Raw genomic sequence first — 18,761 nt, forward strand, 5'->3', positions numbered from 1 at the left:
ATTCAAAGAAACAGATTTGCATTATAGAAACAAAAATGGGGGGAGGGGTTAGGATTCAGTGGTTTTGGACCAGTCTTTCCCATATGAACTCAATCATTGGATAACCAAATCGAAGATGAGAGGAAGTATCTCCTTATTCAATTATTCCAGCTAATCCACAGAAAGACAATGATAAAATCACAGCATCACCATTTTGCACCTCCCTATGAATTAATGTATCTAAGCATTAAGCGCCAATGGTTGCTACCATCACAAAAAGAATGACATTTATGTACCTCTTGAGAAAAGAACACACCACCACCTATAGTTCTACCAAAGGAATTAAACCCAGATCTGATTAAGCCTTTTGATTTACCTGCCAATTTGAGGGAAATACATAGGAACACACTTCACAGACAATGAGTCTGCAATCAGCAAAATCTAGACTGTGGGAAACTCTAAATGTAAGTGACCTGTGTTGTGCAGGGGGGAAAAGATGAAAGGAAAGGAATTAAAGGAGGAACCCATAGACCAAAAAAAAAAAAAAAAGGAAGAAGAAGGCTTACTACTACTACTACTGCTGCTGCTGCTGCTGTCACTTCAGTTGCGTCTGACTCTGTGCGACCCCATCCCTGGGATTCTCCAGGCAAGAACACTGGAATGGGTTGCCATTTCCTTCTCCAATGCATCAAAGTGAAAAGTGAAAGTGAAGTTGCTCAGCCATGTCCGACTCTTCGAGACCCCATGCACTGCAGCCCACCAGGCTCCTCTGTCGGTGGGATTTTCCAGGCAAGAGTACTGGAGTACGGTGCCATTGCCTTCTCCGAGAAGAAGACTTGAAAGACATCAAATTTTTAAGTTAATTAATTTTTTTTAATTGGAGGCTAATTACTTTACAATTTTGTGGTGATTTTGCCATATATCGACATGAATACAGGTGTCCCCCCTACCATCCTGAACCCCCCCCACCTTCCTCCCCACCACATCCCTGTGTTTCCCAGAGCACCAGCTTTGAGTGCCCTTCTTCATGCATTGAACTTGTACCAGTCATCTATTTTACATATGGTAATATACATGTTTCAAGGCTATTCTCTCATATCTTCACATCCTCACCTTCTCCCACATAGTCCAAAAGTCTGTTCTTTGCATCTGTGTCTCTTTCACTGTCTTGAATATAGGGTCATCACTACCATCTTTCTAAATTCCATATATATGCGCTAATATATTATATTAGTGTTTCTCTTTCTGACTTACTTCATTCTGAATAATAGGCTCCAGTTTCATCCACCTCATTAGAACTGACTCAAATGCATTCTTTTTTTAGATGAGCAATATTCCATTTTGTATATGTACCACAACTTTCTTATCCATTCGTCTGCTGATGGAACATCTAGGTTGCTCCCATGTCCTAGTTATTGGAAATGTTGCTGCAATGAACACTGGGGTACATGAAGACACATCAAATTTAAAATAACAGATAAGACACAACTATAGTTGAAGGATGGGGCTTTCTTGGTAGCTCAGCAGGTAAAGAATCTACCCGAAATGCAGGAGACATCAGTTCAATTCCTAGATCGGGAAGATTCCCTGGATATGGGATAGGCTACCCACTTCAGCATTCTTGGGCTTCCCTGGTGGCTCAGGCGGTAAAGAATCAACCTACAATGCAGAAGGGAGACCTGGATTCAATACCTGAGTAGGGAAGATCCCCTGGAGAAGGGAATGGCTACCCATTCCAGTATTCTGGCCTGGAGAATCCGCATGGACAGAGGAGCCTGGCAGGCTACAGTCCATGGAGTCAAAGAGTCATACACCACTTAGCAACTTTCACTTTTCACTACATAGTTGAAGGCTACACACTTGGTTAATGAAACCATAAAGAATCTCAATGGTTTTTCCTAAAACTCAGAGTAGTGCTTATCCATGATGGGAGGAAGAAGGCTGTGACTGAGATGGGGCACAGAAAGTCGAGGGAGAGCTAACAGGTGACATTAGAGAGATGTCACCTGTTAGGGACAGATATTATTATTTTATAATTAAGGGAACCAAAGCTTAGTGGGTTTGAGCAACTCACCAAGGTAACATAGTAAGTGGTGGCTGTGTAGTTGTAGTTCACACACAGACTATCTGACTACAGGCTTGAGCTCTACAAACTTGGGCTCCTGCCCAGGATTTATCTGTAATTTAGCATCTTTTTTTTAAGGTTTAACTTACAAAAACTAAAGTGCATACACTTGGAGTATAACTTTTACTTGAGAGTAAAGCCCAATGAACTTTACATTTGAAACACTGCTTTCTTATGATGGTTTTAATATCCATTTAAAGAGAGAAATGCATAAACTCTTTAAGAAAATATGTTTGCCAGGGCAAACCCAAGTTGTTAACAATTTAAGATTAACAAGAAAAGTACTTCGGTGACCACAGCAGTAAGTGAGCTTTCCCTGGAACTGGGGGGGGGGGGGGGGGGTAAGACAGGACGATGCTTCCTATGTGATCTAGTGTTTCAGTTTTCTTTTTTCACTAACCAATTAATACTTCCCCGGGGATTTATGAAAAAAGCCAGGGTGTGGCTTCACGGGAAGTAAGAGATGACAAAGTACTTTCTCTCCACAGAAAAAAGAGACAGGCATGGGGTATTAGAATAGGGGCTACTGTGGACATAAACTTTTAGGTTAGCTAATAAAGGGGTAAGCTTTCTGCATCTCCAGAGCAGGCATAAAAAGACACCAGAAAGATTTGTGGGAATTAAAAGATTTTCTTAAAGCTATAAAGAAAACTAGAATGAAAAAGTACTTTGATTAGTTAGGTTTAATGAAACTATTTGAAACTGTACCTTAAAGTACGTCTAACTCTTGCATATATTTAATGTAACATCTAGCCTTGGATTTGTTTGTAAATCACAGTCATTAGTAAATATTTGCCCTGTTATTTTAAGAATTAGTTTTTATACCAGTCACAATAGGAGTAATGATAGTAAGTAACATTCCTAGAGGGCTCTGTGGTAGTTCTTGAACTAACCAGTTAACAGATATCAACTCATTTACTCTTCAGAGCCACTTCTGGAAGTAGGCTGCAACTCTCTATGTACCAAAGCACACAACTAGTAAGCAACAGACCTGGAACACTGAGACTTTTTGTGTGTCTTGCATGTTAATTTATGCACTGTTTTGCAGTTGCCTGGCAGTTAATCTGCAGCTGCTGCTGCTGCTAAATCGCTTCAGTCGTGTCCTACTCTGTGCGACCCCATAGACGGCAGCCCACCAGGCACCCCTATCCCTGGGATTCTCCAGGTGCCAATACTGCTTGCTCTAAATTAGCACCACAATCCCCATGGTAGTGGGACAACCTTAATGGAATGCAGAAGGAACTAAGAGTGCTCTAGAGGGAATAATCTGAGTCCATTCTATTTCAGGGAAGGAAATATCAGAGGTATACTTGATCTCTATGCTTAACTTACTGTAACTAACTCTTTGACTCATTATCAGACAGGATTTAGCCTATAGATTTCTCTATTACAGTGGTTGGCACACAGTAGGTACTCAATATTGAATGAAAGTGAAAACAAATACATGAGTCAACAATCACAAAACTTTGAGACACACTGTATAATCTTCATAGTTCCAAGGAAGTAAACCAATCATCTTTAGTGGCCCAGTTCTTTTTAAGTAGTTCAAAAGGCTGAACCAAAAAAGGGGTAAAACGCAGGATCCTTGGAAAAAAGAGTGGGAAAGAAAAAGACCAATGCAAGGAGTACATAGCTGAGAGAACCAATAGAGAGGATAATATGAGATGACTCAGTTTTTCTCACTAATGCCTAAATGTATATGGATATTTGTCTTTTATTTTCAGTTTGCTACGAGTCACTATTATCCTGAAAGGTGAAACTATAAGGAAGATGTACCACTCCATCATCTTCATATATTAACAGGGGAAGTGGTAGGGATAGATAGGGAGTTTGAGATTGACATGTACACATTGCTATATTTTAAACAGATAAACAACAAGGACCTACTGTATGGTACAGGAAACTCTGCTTAATACTCTAAAATAACCTAAGAAAAGAATTTGAAAAAGAATAGATACATGTATATGTATAACTGAATCACTCTGTTGTACACCTAACACAACACTGTTAATCAAATATACTCCAATATAAGATTTTAAAAAAAAATTTTAAGTCCTCTGAACTAAAAGTAAAGAAAAAAATCAGAGCATAATTTTTTTAAATTCATGCATTCTTTTTTTTTTTTTTGGTTTTTATCAACCCAGTTATTTTGGGTTGCTATTCACTAAAAGCTATAAGAATGTCAGTGTCGAGGCCATATGTTGAAAGTCAACAGGATTCTTTTTCTTCTAGCGTTCTCTCTTTTATTGGCAGGTTTTCCTAGTAAGATCTGTCATCTGGAAGAGCTCATTCTGCACAGTTGATGATTTTCCATAGGTTATGTTTTCAGGCTGAATCATAATCTTTTGTAGCCATAATCTGCTGAAATTCTCATCACATTCATAGAATATTTAAAACATTTCATTTTTTTTCAAACTGTAATATATGAGTTTTCCCCATCTTCACAATTAAACCAATATCAAAATGTCTTGGCAGAATTAATTATAGGGTGGGAAGGGTAATTAAATTTTAGGGCTTAAAACCCCAAATCTACTACAGAGTTGTAAACTTAGAATTTTATGTACTCTTAACAAAGGTTGTCTGCATCAGCCAAGCAAGTTCACAGATGTTACATTGCGTGACTCGATTCTGATTTATGGTTAAGATTGTCAGAACTTGTATTGTGCCCTTGTTACACATGTACATTGTAAATATTGCATAAGAAGACTGGAATGCAATAGCCATAAAAATAATTACAGGCTATTACATAATCAGAAGTCTGTTTCTATCCTTTATTATACTAGTCTCATCACACCAAGTAAAATATATAAACCAAATAAAAATAGAATGAGTTCTAGACTTATATATCCTTTTCCATATTTTCTTCAGATTTAAGATTTTAATTGCTATAATGAGGATAATGGTTTTTTTTTAAATCAGCAGAAAAAGCAGAGTTTACTAAAATAATAAAAGAAATCATCTACATTGTCATGTTGTCATCCTACAGATACTACATCAGTTCAGTTCAGTCACGTCCAACTCTTTGCAACCCCATGAACCGCAGCATGCCAGGCCTCCCTGTCCATCACCAACTCCCAGAGTTTACCCAAACTAATGTCCACTGAGTCACCGATGCCATCTAACCATCTCATCCTCTGTTGTCCCCTTCTCCTCCTGCCTTCAATCTTTTCCAGCATCAGGGTCTTTTCAAATGAGTCAGCTCTTCACATCAGGTGGCCAAAGTATTGGAGTTTCAGCTTCAACATCAGTCCTTCCAATGAACACCCAGGACTGATCTGCTTTAGAATGGACTGGTTGGATCTCCTTGCAGTCCAAGGGACTCTCAAGAGTCTTCTCCAACACCACACTTCAAAAGCATCAGTTCTTCAGCACTCAGTTTTCTTTATAGTCCAACTCTCACATCCTTACATGACTACTGGAAAAACCATAGCCTTGACTAAACAGACCTTTGTTGACAAAGCAATGTCTCTGCTTTTTAATATGCTGTCTAGGTTGGTCATAACTTTCCTTCCAAGGAGTAAGTGTCTTTTAATTTCATGGCTGCAGTCACCATCTGCAGTGATTTTGGAGCCCAAAAAAATAAAGTCAGCCACTGTTTCCACTGTTTCCCCATCTATTTCCCATGAAGTGATGGGACCAGATGCCATGATCTTAGTTTTCTGAATGTGGAGCTTTAAGCCAACTTTTTCACTCTCCTCTTTCACTTTCATCAAGAGGCTCTTTAGTTCTTCTTCACTTTCTGCCATAAGGGTGGTGTTATCTGCATGTCTGAGGTTACTGATATTTCTCCCGGCAATCTTGATTCCAGCTTGTACTTCATCCAGCCCAGCGTTTCTCATGATGTACTCTGCATAGAAGTTAAATAAGCAGGGTGATAATATACAGCCTTGATGTATTCCTTTTCCTATTTGGAACCAGTCTGTTGTTCCATGTCCAGTTCTAACTGTTTCTTCCTGACCTGCATACAGATTTCTCAAGAGGCAGGTCAGGTGGTCTGGTATTTCCATCTTTTTCAGAATCTTCCACAGTTTATTGTGATCCACACAGTCAAAGGCTTTGGCATAGTGAGTAAAGCAGAAATAGATGTTTTTCTGGAACTCTTTTGCTGTTTCAACAATCCAGCAGATGTTGGCAATTTGACCTCTGGTTTCTCTGCCTTTTCTAAAACCAGCTCGGACATCTGGAAGTTCACAGTTCATGTATTGCTGAAGCCTGGCTTTGAGAATTTTGAGCATTACCTTACTAGCGTGTGAGATATACACAAACACATACTTTTTTTAAAGCAAATTCTTCCTGAGTATATAATGTGTTCAGGATAGTACCCTAGAATGCAGGGAAATATAAAGAGAATACTAAATCTGCCATAAAGAGCTTAAGCTCACAAATATGATCCTTTCCTTCCTAGGTACCACTACTACTGTATCACATATCTAGACATTTGCTGTCTCCTCTAACCTATGCTTCTGGCCTCCATGTGCCATCTCCAATAAATCTTTTTAAAAATATATGTATTTATTTATTTGGCTGTGCCGGGTCTCAGTTGCAGCAAGGGGGATCTTTAGTTGCAGCATGCAAACTCTTAGTAGCGGCATGTGGGATCTAGTTCCCTGGCCAGGGATTGAACCTCAGGGCCCCTGCATCAGGGGTGCCAAGTCTTAGCTACTGTACTACCAGAAAGTCCTCTTTTTGTGGGCTGGACTTAAGCCACTTCTAGCAAAGTGAATGAAGGAGACACTGTGCGACTTTAGACACTGGGGTTGAAGCTTCCTTCTTACTCTCTCAGATTGCTTGCCCTGGAAAAAGTCTGGTGCCATGTTGTGAGGACACTCAAGCAGCCTATAAAGAAGCCCGTCTAAATGAGGAATTACGCTCTCCTGCCAGTCCTGTGAGTGAGCCATCTTGGAAATGGATGCTTCAGGTCGAGATAAAGCTTCAGATGACTACATCACTGCCAACATCCTGACAGCCACCATATGAAAGACTCTGAGCTGGAAACTCACAGCTAAGTCACTCCCAAATTCCTAACACAGGGGAACTATGACATAATGAATGTTCACTGTTTCAAAGCATTAAGTTTTGGAATAATTTATTATGCAATAGTAAATAACCATTATACTACCTATGGGATAAATGTCTACCAGGAAGAATTACTTCAGATATAAATATAAATCTTTATGACAATATTCCCAAACAGTATACCAAAGAATAAAGAGCCTCTTAACCTGTGGTATCACTGATACAATTAGAAAGCACAGTGAGGACACAGATCATATTTATTAAGGGTTCCCCCATACATATCCTCAGTATCAAGTATGGAGCCTAATACAGTAACAATTTAATGATATTTGTTGAATGGATGGACCCCTTTCTGAGAATGACTCTGAAGCAGATTTTCTTACAATATAATAGATTTTACAGCCCTGAGATTTCTTAGCAAAAGACAAGACTAGGCATGACAAATGGAGTTAGAATACAATTCCTTAAAACCCTCTACATTCAATTTTTTTGGTTTTGTTTTTTTTTTTTACTCTTCTTATTGAAAAATATAACTACAAGTACAGAAACTGACACGCAAAATTATCTATAGCTCAGTGAATTACTAAAAGACAAACACCCTCAAAAGAACCTCCCAGGTCAAAAAATAGAACTTTGTCAGCTATCCCAAGAACCCCTCCAAACAGAGCATGTGTGCAGATATAGTTTCCTTACATCTCATATCTAAGCAAGGGAAGAACCAGACTACTTAGGCTTAGAAAAGAGAGAGACGATTAAAGGAGAATCAGATCCAAGGGGTGACTCTCATCATGGCCAGGATCTCATGAGCAGAGTTCCCTCAGCATTAAGACCTGCCTGCCAACTATAAAACCTGTGGGTGAGAAGCAAGAGCTGTGTGACAGGATCATGAATGGGAAGATCCTTAATGTGAATCTATTATCTTTTTTTCCTTAAAATTTTCATACATAGCATAAAAGAGGCATGGATAGAATTTCTGAATGAGATGTAATGGTGGGAGCAGGTTCAGACCTCACATTGTAAATCAGATAGCACTCTTGCTTTGTAGATCTGAATTTTAGGGAGCTTTATGCCACATTATTCACTAAAATTAAACTGCCTTGAACTGTTGTGTTATTGTCTAATAATGAAACAGCTGATAGTGTGCTAACAAGGTAAATAAGGTGAATTTCAGGTATAAACTTTTTTTTTTACTGAGATTATGGATTGCCTGAATGTTCTAGCATAAAATCTCAGCTCAGCTCTGTGCCTGTTAATCCTCAGCATATGGGATTATGACAAATTTCCTAAAAGAGATCAATTGTCAACTAAACAGTAGAGTATTGTAATCATTCAAAATGACTGAAAAACTGAAAAAGAATAGCCTCATGTTGGTTTCCAATTTTTTTGCAACATCAGTTATGGAACCTAGAAAAGACTGAATCATTCTAAAATTACTGTGGGAACTTGCTTACCTATATTCAGGGTGGAAAACAAATTTTATGCAGCTTTAACAGGCTCGTAAGTCTCGCTCTTTAATGACGTAATTGTTTAGAGGTGCTAATAAAGTTTCCTGGACAGGCTATAATAGATTTCAAATGAAACAAGGCTAGATGACTCTACCAGTCTACAAAGCAGGACACATGTGACCACAGGATACGCAAGACTGAAGCAGGCTCCATTCACAGCCAAGTGACTTGCTAAAGTAACTTTTTAGAGAGGGGTGGAGGTGGAATGTATTTGCCCCAAAAAGTTCCTGTCAAAAATAGAAGTATTTTCATAATTCTACTATATCAGAGGCAAGACAGAACTATGTTGATCTACAAATATGTAACAATAAAGTTCCTCCCTTTTGTGCCTGTTCTACTATATCAGAAGCTAGACAGACCTATGTTGATCTATGAATGTGTAACAATAAAGTTCCTCCCCTTTGTGCCAAGAAACAGGCCTGCTCTACCACTAGCTTGCATGACAATCTCTCATACTGGAAAGAGCCTGGGTTTTCAAGTGAGACAAACCTGAACTGAAACCCTGTGCTCTGCCACATATAGATAAGGTAACCTGCATAACCCAGTTAACTTCTCTCAGCTTTAGTTTTAATATCAAACTATTCATTTTTAGGGGGAAAAAAGTGAAAGTGCTATAATTAATTTTTATATATTGATCCTGTATCTTGCAACATGACAAAATTCATGTATTAGTTCTAGAAACATTTTTGTAGATTCCTTAGGTTTTTCTACATAATAATCATATCCTCTGTGCATAAAAACAGTTGCTTTTTCCTTTCTACTCTGTGTGCCTTTTATTCCTTTTTCTTGCCTTATTGCACTGGCTAGAAACTCCAGTACTGAACAGTATTGGTGAAAGTAAACATGCTTGCCTTGCTATTAACCTTAGAGGAAAAACAGCGGTGTTTTCCACCATTAAGTATAATATTAACTACAGACTTTTCGGAGATACAAGTTACCAGTTGAGGAAGTCCCTTTGTAGTCCTGGGTTTTTATCTGGAGACTTTTATCAGGAATGGATGTTTGGTTCTACCAAATGTTCTTCCTGTGTCTATTAAGATGATCATTCAGTCTTTCTTTTTCAGTTTGGTAATACAGTGAATCACATTGTTTTTTAAAAATGTTTTTTTAAGCATGTTTTTTAAACATGCAGCCTATCTTGCACCCCTGGGATAAACTCCACTTGGTCATGATATATGTTACCTTTTTTTATAATTACTGTATTGAATTTCAATACAATACAAAATTTTATTTTGAATTTTACATCTATATTCATGAGAGACATTCATTTGTATTTTTCTTTTCTTGTAATATCTTTTTTTGATTTTTGTTATCAGGTAATGCTATCCTCACGAAATCAGTCATAAAGCATTCTCTCTTTTCCAATTTTCCAAAAGAATGTGAGAATTCATGTATTATTCTTCCATAAATAACTGATGAACCTTACCAGTGAAGGCATCATGAGCCTATACTTTCCTTTACAGGAAGGTATTTAACCATTTAACTATAACAGACATAAGACTATTCAAGCTATCCATTTCTTCTTGATTATGTTTTGGTAAACACCGAAAAATTTTTAAAATACAAGAACACATAAGGCAACATATCACTGCCCATCAGAGTGATGATTACATGTTACCACACCATGTAGCCTCTAGAAAACTTCACTACTCATAAATAAATTATTAATTTTATTTTGAACATAGTTTTTACTTCATGGACCCTCTAAAATGGTCTTGGTGACACCAGGGGTCCGGGGACCACACTTTTGCAGAGTACTAGGCTATGCAATAGAGACTACGGATACCATCACCATCAATATTCCAGGATTTTATGTTAAAGACTATTTTCATGAAGTAGCCACATACTGAACAAACATTCAAAGCAGTATAGACTACTTTTCCAGAGTTAGCACAAAGTTTGAAAAACCTAAATTATTGTCCATCCTGCTTCAAGGGAGCCAAAGCTTCTTATAAGCACCCTTGGAACAAAGAATGACACCAACCTTGTTTCTGGGTGTCACCCATTTCAACAATATGGTCATCATGTAAAAAAAAAACAAAAAAAAAAACCTGCAGTAAATAGATTCAAGAAAGGAATGGGATCTTCAAAAAAATAGTAGAAAGAGGGCAAATATCACTGAGACATTATTTGGTAATGAAACTAAGATCAAAATATAAGTGTGCTGTTAAAATTTGTTTTAAAATATTTTATAAAAGAAAAACACAAAATCCCTCTCCACCAGTTCTGTATTAGATGCCATCCTAATCAAGGGCTGAAGTTTCCTTTTCCTACTCCAAATCCTGGTGGTACATTTGTAAAGAAAAAAAGGAGACTGGAACATTGTCTAACAGTGAATACAACACCCAGCTCAGCAAAAAAGAACAAAACGGAAAACCCCCAAGGATACTTAAGAGATTGCTATGTCTCAGGATAAGGGAGGCAAGGGCAGCCAGGGTCCTAGAAGACAAGGTATGAGCCAGTACAGTACTTCTCAAAATATCTACGATGAAGGAGATGCTACTGTTTGTTTGTTTTTTTTCCCTAATCCTTCACAGATTGATGGCTTCATAAAAGACATTAAAAATGAGTTATTATAAAGAGAAAAAAAATTAAAACATCAAAACACAAACCCAATATTTTTATCATTACAGTCAACAGACATATGATTATTCTGTCAAATTGCTTTAAGTGCTTCTAAAGACTATCAATTCTGTACTTATTTCTTCATGAGTAAAAACATATACTTTGGATAGCATTGACTAGAAGGTTCCGACTATACAGTTTCCTCTCCTCCACTTTCTCAGGTTGATCATTGAGTTAGGTGAGTAAGCACACCATCTACATGTATGAAAACTTCATCAAGTCTGAAACATAGTCACCTTGAGCCTTAATATTCAGTTCCACATTCCTTGAACCCTGCCTACCAGCCTCATTTCCCTCTTCCTTCTCCCCAGTCATTTTATACACTGTTTCCTGGCAGATGTCTCTTCCTGAATACAATCCCAATCACAGTACTACTCAAAACAATCACTAAACTCTGTGGCTGAATATTTAAGACTCTATCTATATCATTATGTGTATCTAAAATGCCTTTCCTTTCTTATTTCTCACTAGTCTGTACACATGTTCTGTGATTTAAGCAAACTAAACTGTTCCACTATTCTCCAAATGTTCTTTCCTTGCCACCTAAAACCATGCTCAAACTTTCTCTATCAAAACAAGTCTTTCAGGCCCATCTCAAATATTACATCCTTGATAAAGGTCTTTTCTACCTAGATGTAATCTCTCACCAATCCACTGAAGAACTTTGTACTTCTCTTATGGCACTTAGTTTAGTATGACTTGCATTACTATTGTCTATGCAATCATCCTACACACCAAACCAGATTTTACTTTTATTTGAATTACACGTCCACTGATTGATGAAAACAGATTAACAGTAACAGATGACAGTGATAAACTGACACTACCCCTGGCAAGTGCCAGGCAGTAACTTTATGACGTGAGTAGGGGAAATGTCACCATCGAGAAAATAGGTCCAAGAAAAAAAAAAGGTCAACCTATAATGATCATATCCTACAATTCTTGCTACCCTCACTGAACTATCTGGTTCCAACCCACACTTTCCTTTCTGAATTATAGGTGGCAATACCTCCCCCATAAACGAGCTGGGGGATAAAAAAAGGGAATCAATATTAAGGGATTCATCTATACTTTGCCTTAAAAAACCAACTACATAAAATAGGATTAGTAAAACAAGGAGGTTTAGTTTTTATTCACAAGCTCAATAAATGCTAATTAATGGTGATGATCAGAGTTCTAATGAACATTGCCCTGATCAAACCTATCTGAAGCTTTGTGCATATTTCTGGGCACCACAGTTTAAGAGAGATGCCAGCAACCTGGAATACCTACTGAAGAGAAGTACAAGGATAGAGAAGGATTTAAAAACATATGACATATGAAGTAGAAAGGACAAAAGATGCCTAGCCTACAAAAGAACAGAATCTCTGGCTATTTGAATATAAGTGCTTCTGCTAGAAAGTTAAAAAATGCATTCCTTTAAAAAACTGTACTCTAATAAATCACACATTAAAAATAAGAGGCTTATGAGAAAACTATGGCAAGTCTCGACTTTACCTTACAGTTGCCTGTACAACTCTGTAACTATAGCATTAACAAAAACCAAAGTATATCCAGTGAAACTACTAATATACCTAAAATGACATGCTATAGTTGTAATAAACAAAGAATTATTACACTAAGTATAGGACTTTTAAAAAGCTGAAGATAACTTAATGAAAGAGGTGACAAGGAAAGCCTGAAACAGATGAGTTACAAGAAAGCATAGAGGGACATCACCATTAGAAGTTACAGCGGAGAAGCAGGTTTTGGACAAAATGTAATGATGCCAGAGAGAAAGAGCTCTGGCTTATTGTCTTATGTTTGTTTCTTTTCCACAAAGATGGGAAGAAGCTATGCAATAAATACTTAAAACAGAATGTACAGCAAAACTGAGCCAAGTAGAAGGAATGAAGTGAATGGACACTGTGTGCCATACAAGAACTCTTCACAGCTTGCTAAATTCATCTGCACTAGTGAACTTTCACTCAGCTGCTATCTGGTGGTCAACCTATTAACTATAAACCATGGCAACTTTTGCCTTATATTGATATACTTTCACTATTTATCAATCACGTATGAAATAATTCATGATACTAAAGCATTGTATGTAATAGAATACACTCTACTTGAAGAACTAACAAGATATATGGGGACAAGGCAACAAAGCTGGTCAACTAATAGTGATCTGAGACACAGCTCCACTATAAAATTATAATTTAGAGGAAAAAACAAGAGCATACCATAAAAAAATAAAAGCAAAAGAAAACAGTGAAACAATAAAACAAAACCAAAAGGAGAAATTTCACAGAAGCTGCCTGTGACTATTCTTCATTTTCTGTAGGGAAAAATACTATGTTCAGATTACCATAAATTAAATACAAAAATTTGGGGCAAGTGAAAATTTGGGTTTGGCAAGTGAAAATTTGGGTTTTGAATTCTAGATGGGGGGAAAACAGAAGAAAAAAGAAGCAGTAGCTATAACTCTATCTTAATTTCAATGAAGTACTTACTTTCTTCCTAGACCACAATAAATTCAATACTTAGAAATATAAATTAATTACTAAACAAAATCAAAACCATTTCTATTCTGCACTTACTCCAAGCTCAGAAGTGTATTAAGTACTACCATCTTCATCAGCTCACTGATATTCCCAACAACCCAATATGGTATGCAATAGCCTGACCACATTTTAACAGTTAGGGGAACTAAGACTTGGAAGAGAACTTAGTAAATTATATGCTGCTAACAGACTGTTTAAATGTAAGAGAGAAGGTGGAATAAAGGAAGGAAGAAAATAAGGAAGGAAAGGAAGAGAGGAAGAAGAAAAGAGGGAGGGAGACTACAACCAAGTTCAAGGTACTAGTTAAATAAAAACAAACAGACCACAGTATTAAAAAACAACTTGAACTCTGTGAACCAAATCTTTTTCTTTTCATCTTTCTATGATGATACTGTGAAACAATATTTCTCCCACTTTCCGTCCTATAATTTAGGAAAGGGGACTGGCAAACAACTGCCCACAGTCTAAAGCCAATCTAATGTCTGGTTTTTTATAAAGTTTTATTGGGACCCAGACATTATCATTCATTTAGATACTGTCATAGCTGCTTTCATGCTGTGACAACAGAGTCAAGTAGTGGTGATAGAGACCACAGGGCCCCCAAGCCTAAAATTCTACTATCGTGCCCTCTATAGTGCAGACATCTAGAGCCCCTGATCTACAGTATGCTTTTCTCTAAGCCCTGATTCTCTACAGAAGGGAGGTGGGACAAGGACAATGAACTAAAAGCAGTCATTTGTCTCCTACTTAATGAAGGAATAAGGGGAAATATCCTGCAGGCTATTTCTAGACCATCTCACTACTTTCCACATGATTAAGTCTCAAATGCAAATTTGGCTCAATTTTAGCAATGATAAATCAGACTTATTACTGGAATAAACAGCACCCTACTTTTATGGTACTTCCTTCCAGGTACACATTCCTACTTTTATAAAAGTATGCCCACTCCTATTTGATTAGACAGAAACTATTTCCTTTCAGATAAGATGAGGGTTTCCTGTGAATTCTTTATGATCTTTCAAGCACCAGACAACTGTTTTAAGACCAGATTTCACAGGAGTGAATTAAAGCAGTCTTTATTTATAAAAGCTGATTAAGTGTGACTTTATTGGATCCAAAAAATTTCATAAACTAAAATGTTTCAAACTTTGAAGCATCATCTAATGGATGGTTCAGAGAAAAAATTTTATAAGGATAAAATTTATTTTCACTAAATAAAAATTCATTGAACTTACATTCATTTACCAGGATCAGGGGACTTTTTAATATTTGCTATTTTAAGCTTTCTGAGAAACAACTATAATCAATATATTATATATCACCCTAACAAACTTGCTATATTTTTAAAAAGAAACTATTTAGGGGAAGTTATCAGTTTCCTTCCTAGCAAATATATAAAACTATATGGACTTTCAAACAATTCTGCATAATAAAGAACAAAGCAAGTATTCATCCATCCCCCCCAAAAAAAATGGAGGGAGAGTAATCAGCCTAATTCTCTTTTTTTGGCTGCACAGAATGCAAAATCCTCCCCTCTTCCTAAGGGAAGGTAAGAAGAGTGAGGAATTTTAAAACGAAACTTTACTAAAATTCAGTCTTTGATGACAAGTCACAAAATGTGACTGTCATACACACATTTTTTAAATGATCATGCTATTACCTCTTTCCCCCTACTATATAAAGGAATGATAGCATTCCACTCTTACCAACTTTATTCAACACAGTACTGGAAGTCCTAGTCATAGCAATCGGCTAAGAAAAAGAAATAAAAGGAATCCAAATTGGGAAGAAGTAAAACTGTCACTGTTTGCAGATGACATGATAATATACGTAAAAAATCCTAAAGATGCCAGAAAAAGATTACTAGAGCTCATCAATGAATTCACTAAAGATGAAGAACACAAAATTCATATGCAGAAATCCATTGCATTTCTACACACTAACAAAGAACTACCAGAAAAAGAAATTAAGAAAACAATTGCATTTATAATCACATCAAAAAAAATAAGATAACTCAGTATAAACTTACCTAAGGAAGTAAAACACCTTTATTCAGAAAACTATAAGTCGCTGATGAAAGACACTGAAGATGACACAACAGATGGAAAGATATAAAATGTTCATACGCTGGAAGAATTAATATCATAAATTCTTGATCATACAACACAAGGCAACCTACAGATTCACTACAACCCCCATCAAAATATCAATGGCATTTTCCCACATAACTAGAACAAAGAATTCTAAAATTTGTATGAAAACACAAAAGACCTCAAATAGCCAAAACAATCTTGAGGGACAAAGCTGGAGGGATCACATGCCCTGACTTCAGACTACACTACAAATCTACAGTAATCAAAACAGTATGGTACTGACACAAAAACAGACGCATAGATTAATGGAACAGAACAAAGTCCAGAAATAAACCCACATACTTATGGTCAATTAATCTATGACAAAAGAGGCAAGAATATACAATGAAGAAAAGACAGTCTCTTTAATAAACTGTGCTTGGAAAATTGGACAGCTACTTGTAAAAGAATGAAATATGAACATTTTCTCACATATACAAATATAAACTCAAAATGAATTAAAGACCTAAATGTAAGCTGTGAAATCATAAAAATCCTACAAGAAAACATAGGCAGAACACTCTTTAATATAAATCACAGCAATATTTTTTGGATCTGTCTCCTAAGGTGAAGAAAACGAAAGGAAAAATAAATCAACAGGACCTAATTCAATTTAAAAGCTTATGTACAGCAAAGGAAACCACTGATAAAATGAAAAGGTAATCGACTAAATGGGAGAAAATATTTTCAAATGATATAACCAATAAGGGGTTAATATCCAAAATATACAAATAGCTCATATAACCCAATATCAAAACAAAAACAAAACATACAAATAGCTCATACAACTCAATAAAAAAATAAAATAAAAAAGACCTAAATAGAAGGGACAGAAGATCTAAATAGACATTTCTCCAAAGAATACATACAGATGGCCAACAGGTACATGACAAGATGCTCAACACTGCTAACTATTAGAGAAATGCAAGTCAAAACTACAATAAGGTATCACCTCACAACAATCAGAATGGCCATCATCAAAAAGTCTACAAATAATAAATGCTGGAGAGGGTATGGCAAAACATGAAGCTGCCTACACTGATATTTTTTGTCCTGTTGTTTTATTCTCTTTGCAGGAACTAAAAGATCCAGAAAGACATTAGTGTTGCAAGATAGGCGTTTTACTTAAGAGTAGAAAAAGTACTTCATTGTACTTTGGGAGAGGAAAAAAAAAACACTTTCCAATTTTGCCAAATAGGTCCTACCTTTTTCCTATCTGACTGGCAAGGAAAGTAAGGGCATAACAATATAAAGATAGAATTCTTAGAACAGAAAATACAGAAATTTAATTTTGAAGAGGGAAAAAAATTACATAGATTATGATCCAAGAAGTGGTTTTTTTTTTGCCTTTGGCCTTCAAGAACATGAACAGAGGCAACACTAAGTTCAAATAAACAGGATAACCATTCAAACTGATAAGGCCCAACAGATCAAAACAAAGACACTGTAACTATAAATTATGGATTAAAGTGACTATGTGAATAATAATCCTCTCATATACTATTAAATTTTGTTTTAAATGAGCAGAAATAGAGTTTTAACCGAACATATGGAAGTCAGTGAGTCTGTTATGTAAGAGTCTCCAAGGAGACTTTGTTATTCTAATAGAGCACAGTAACTGTTGAAACCAAATTAATTATGCTTGGTAATTACAGGTCTAATATGTATATTTTCCACAACAGGAGTACTGAGAAACTAATATAAATTGCTAACTTTCATTCTCACTTGGATTTCACAACTCTTGGATACAGAGTGGGAAAACAGTCAACTAGAAATTAAAAATGAAAGTTTAATGAGGCACAAAAATCCCATGTTTTACTTAGGGGGAGAAAAGGTAATAAATCCCATGGGTAGAATGCTAAAAAAAAAAAAGCCCTAATCTTTCCTATGGTCTATAGTTTACATTCTGTCAGACTATACTTTAATTCCAATCACTATCAAGAATAATCTCATGTTATTTATGACTACAATAATACAAAGGAATACTTGCACGAGGATTTTGTCTTCTCTCTAGACTGTAATAAATACGATTAACTCTCTGAATAACATCAAATTTGGAAGGCAGAAGTTTTTCTTACATTACAGCAAAGTTATATCACCACAGGCTAAATATGGCTGAGGTCATACCCAAAACCACATCCACAATAAACTTAAGCCCCTGTCTCAAGGGTTCCTGTTCAGAACTTGCCAGTTCACTGGTCCATTTAGTTTCTTTTCACCTGACTTTCCTGCTGGCTCAGTGATAAAGAATCCACCTGCTAGTGCAGGAGACCCAAGTTGGATGCTTGGGTTGGGAAGATCCCCTGGAGAAAGAAATGGCAACCCACCCCAGTATTCTTGCCTGGAGAATCCCATGGACAGAGTAGCCTGGTGGGCTACAGTTCATGGTGTCGCAAAGAGTCGGACACGACTGAGCTACTAAACAACAACAATCACCGCCTGGTGTGGATTTGGGTTCCACCTCTCCTCTACAAAGCATTTTGCAGACCTCTTCCCAAAGTAGTGGCTCCCAAGCCACCCCCTGCCCTCATTGTATTTTAAAGTACCATATACACCGGCCTAATTCAATTCTGGATCTCTCCAGGGCAGTCCAACTTTGAAGATGCCTGAGATCAAGTGCTAACATAAATAAAGAAAATGAAATGCCCTGTAGTACAAAATAGTTAACATGCAATCCTACTTAAAGACAAAATTAATATTAAGGTAATTTTTAAGAGAGTCTCTCATCCCCAAAAGATCATTAACCAAAGGCAGTCTTTTTCCCAAGGTTTAATTTGTTTATACTAATTTCATCTTATAAGGAAAGTCCATTTTGAAATTATTTTTAGGGCTACGA

At 36.6% G+C, this 18,761-nt stretch overlaps 1 protein-coding gene across 3 annotated transcripts in view; it reads right to left on the reverse strand.

Annotated features, from left to right (window-relative positions):
• Nucleotides 1–18,761, reverse strand: part of BABAM2 (BRISC and BRCA1 A complex member 2) — a 401,404-nt gene that overhangs the window by 244,480 nt on the left and 138,163 nt on the right. The window lies entirely within an intron of this gene.

The sequence above is a fragment of the Odocoileus virginianus genome, chromosome 2 (genome assembly GCF_023699985.2).
Source record: "Odocoileus virginianus isolate 20LAN1187 ecotype Illinois chromosome 2, Ovbor_1.2, whole genome shotgun sequence".
NCBI classification, from domain to species: domain Eukaryota; kingdom Metazoa; phylum Chordata; class Mammalia; order Artiodactyla; family Cervidae; genus Odocoileus; species Odocoileus virginianus.